Source organism: Tupaia chinensis, unplaced genomic scaffold, assembly GCF_000334495.1.
Source record: "Tupaia chinensis unplaced genomic scaffold, TupChi_1.0 Scaffold000133_1, whole genome shotgun sequence".
Classification (NCBI taxonomy): Eukaryota; Metazoa; Chordata; class Mammalia; order Scandentia; family Tupaiidae; genus Tupaia; species Tupaia belangeri.
This window is the reverse complement of record NW_006159602.1, coordinates 1,524,326-1,528,183: the sequence shown is the minus strand read 5'-3', so window position 1 is coordinate 1,528,183 and position 3,858 is coordinate 1,524,326. Positions and strand designations below refer to the sequence as shown.

The window sequence follows — 3,858 nt, the reverse complement described above, 5'->3', positions numbered from 1 at the left end:
AAAATCTCTGATTATGTGATCTCGAGCAAGTCACTTAATTTTTCCTGCCTTCAGTTTTCACCTGTAGTGGTGATAGTTTGAATCGCAGCTCTGCCATCCTGTGATGCTGGGTGAGTCTGTAACCTTTATGAGCTTCCGTTTCTTTTGCTGGGAAGAAAAGGACAGTAGTACCTAACTCCTAGGTTGTGAAGATTAATCACAATAATGTAGATTAAGGGGACCAGCAGTTAGCGTAATGGCTATGTCGCTGGACTCCCACGTAGTCGACCGCAGTTCGTGTCCCAGACCTGGTGGCTTAAAACTCACACCAAGAGTGCGTGTGTGTGTGTGCCCAAGATCCCGAGAGGAGCATGGAGGAGGAGGGATTGCAGTGTGGCCATCCCCCCCTGGGGGGTGATTTCTCACTTTCTGTCTCTATCTCTCTGTCTGTCTGGCGAGTGCACACGCCCTATAGTGAAAACCTCTCCAAAAAAAAATGCAGATTAAAAATCTTGCCTCAAATTAAAGGCTCAATAAAACATAACTCTTTTTAGTACCATGTAAACTACTAGCATAGGGACCAATACATAGAGATGATCACTTAATTCTAACTATAACTATTAATAAGTAGCTACTATAATGTTTTTAATCTGCCATAGGGTACATATATTCACTAGGGGGAGACAGAGAGAGAGAGAGAGAAAGCAAGAAAGCACCCACCATGGAGAATGGTCACACTGTAATCTATTCTCTTCCATTTCTCCCTCCTTTCAGGATTTTGGGCACATAACATGCACCTGGCATATTTTTCAAGCCACTGGCTCTAGTGGTGGACCATGTGGAATCCAATTTAGGTAAGTAACTACAGGCCACAGACTAGCCTGATACCTATTATTAATCATACTAATTATTATGCTTGATATGAGTTCTATATCATATTCATCTTGATATTTTCATAATAATCTTATAGTAATATATACAGTGACTATCACAATTTATATTATTTAGGTATGTACTCTATGGCTGCTATATGTTTAAGTAACGACTTATCTGGTTACAAGTGATATAAACTCAACTCAAATTTTCTTAAGCAAAAATAGGAAACCAGGCACTATGGTGTATGTAGTCTCAGCTACTTAGGAGTCTGAGGCAGAGAGAGCACAGTTCAAAAGCCAGTCTGGGGGAACCAGCAGTTAGCGTAATGGCTATGTCGCTGGACTCCCACGTAGTCGACCATGGTTCGTGTCCCGGACCCGGTGGCTTAAAACTCACGCCGGGAGCGTGTGCGTGCATGCCCAAGATCCCGAGAGGAGAATGGAGGAGAAGGGATTGTGGCGTGACCATCCCCCCTGGGGGGTGATTTCTCGCTTTCTGTCTCTGTGTCTCTCTCTGTCTGTCTGGCGAGCGCATGCACCCTACAGTGAAAATCTCTCAAAAAAAAAAAAAAAAAAAAGCCAGTCTGGGTAACTAACAAGACCCTGCCTCTCATCAGCTAACAGACACAAATCTAGACAGATGCTGTTGGTACTTATCCAAAAATTGATATTCCTGTCTGAGAGTTTTTATTTGGCCTTTGGAGCAGGCCCAGCCACCAAGCAGGACCAGTCAGTGTCAGAGAGTTAATGCCTCTGAAAGCAGCCATGACCTAATGATACACAAGGAGCTGATGAATAACTTGCTCCACTTTCTCACATTCAGAAAGGATAACTCTGGGCTGGCCCCATAGCCCAGTAGCTAAGCACTGTGCAGAGGATGTTAGATCTCCCATGGTTGACTTGGGATCAAATCTCAGCCTTGATAGCAACCTACTGGGCATGTTCACATGTGCCCAGGGTCCTGATGGGTTAGAGAATTGGAGGAAGAAGGATTGAGGAGTATTCAGGCCCCCTTGAGGAGTGCTTTCTCTCTCAGTCTCTACCTCTCTTTCTCTCTCTCTCTTTCTCTCTCTTTCTCTCTCTCTCTCTCTATCTCACATGTGCATGCACTTACTTTGTCATGAATAAAAGGGAGAAAATAAACAATTGAAAAAGCAAGGGAGGGAGGAAGGAAGGTCGGACAGACAGTGGTTCGAGTCCCAGACCCGGTGGCTTAAACTCACACCAGGCGCATGTAGGGCGCGTGTGCGTGTGTGCCCAAAATCCCCAGAGGAGAATGGTAGAGAAGAAATTCGGCCCCCAGGGGGTGATTTGTCACTTTCTGTCTCTCTGTCTTTCTCTGTCTTTCTGGTGAGCACACGCACCCTATAGCAAAAAAAAAAAAAAAAAAAAAAAAAAACCTCAAAAAAAAAAAGTGCTGATTTTATCTTTATATTTGTAGTTTGTTTTTATTTGTTTCTTCTGTAAGAGCAAGAGAGAAAGAGAAAGCCACCCCTAACAGGTCTTCATGCTGGATCCACTCCCAGCCCCAAGGAGCCAGGGTCATGGACAGAGTGCAAATGCCCAGCATGTACAAGAGACATCAGGACATGAACTCAGTACCTTTTTCTCCTGTCTTTGCATCACTGAGCATTGAGCTACATTTGTGTTTTAATGTATCAGTAAGTGTGTCTTGGTATTGACTCAAAGTAATTGCGTCCAATGATATGGCAAAATTTTCATTTCTCTAACTCCTGATGCCATTCCCCAAGGTAAGAGACACTTCTAACACCTTAATGTAGGCTTCCAACAGGCTGTCATTTGTCTAACGCAGGATGGAATCATACTGCCCTATTTTTGCAATCAGATCTGCCAGACAGTCTTATCTAAGAAGGGATAGATAGATGTGCTGGATGAGATTAAATGTAAATGAAAAATGTTGAGTGTATCTTACCATATGAAATGAGATATAGCCACTTCTGTTTTGTAAAGTAGGCTAGGGATTAGGATCACATCTGCATAATAACTGATGCAGAATTTCTGAATTCTGCAGAGCTGTGTACCTGGCTGCTGGCTTTGATTCACTTTCTCAAGTGGACCTAATGGCTAGAAATGATGCCATATGTGGGAGTTTTGTTTATACACAGTGGATTCCTTGACACAAGACCTCACTGATCATCTTCTTACTAAGTATGCATTGATGCCCCCTGTTACACCCCATCCGTGGCCAAGCAAACAAAGTCTAGTTTAAATCATCTTTATGACTGTTTTTCTCTCCTCCATGAAAGGGGATGCAAAGCATTCAAGGAAGTTCGCATCCATACTTTGGTATATTTGCTGTGCCTATAAAGGTTATAGAACTCCAAAAATAGAAATTGGTGAGCTAATGATAATTTAGGTTGTTTACTTTTAGGGGTACACTTGAGATTCAAGGGAGAAGCTTAATCATGAGTCAATGGATTTTAAGATTTTTATTGTGTGATAAAGTAGCCAAACTCTTTTTTAAAAAATTTTAAAATAAAAGACCTCTCAGTTGAATCTAAAAATCCAGCCAAAGTTGTTATGCAAAATAGTAAAGCTGGCCTAATGCTGACCAGCTGCCGCATGTACAGTTGGAACAACGTCAGTTTGTTCAAGATGACAGAGAACGTTGATTTTTAAATTTAAGAATTAGGAGAGAAAGTTCTGGCTCTATTAGTTATGTGTATGCTATCACTTTTAACAACTTACATCCAACATGTGTACATTAATGTGTTTGTTTTAAAACATAAGTTTTTGAACTTTCTAAACGAACTCTAAACTTAGTACTCTGGATTTGTAGATTTTTAATGTAAACCATTTGGGCTTTTTAAATAGCATTTGAAGTTCTCCAGCCTTAAAAAGACTTTTCTGTTTGGAAAAGATACCTTCCAAGCAATCAATTAAAATACTTGAAGTTATAAAAGTTTCCATTTATAAAGGAGAAAAACACTTCTTCAAACTTTTTGAAAAGTATATATATGTGTATATAAATGTTTTCCATGAA

At 40.9% G+C, this 3,858-nt stretch overlaps 1 long non-coding RNA gene across 1 annotated transcript; it reads left to right on the top strand.

The window, feature by feature from the left end:
• Nucleotides 1-798: 798 nt before the first annotated feature.
• LOC102494160 (uncharacterized) lies at nt 799-2,942 on the top strand. Its single transcript, XR_334012.1, has 2 exons — nt 799-833; nt 2,887-2,942. It is a non-coding gene; the product is annotated as an uncharacterized LOC102494160 (long non-coding RNA).
• Nucleotides 2,943-3,858: the final 916 nt, after the last annotated feature.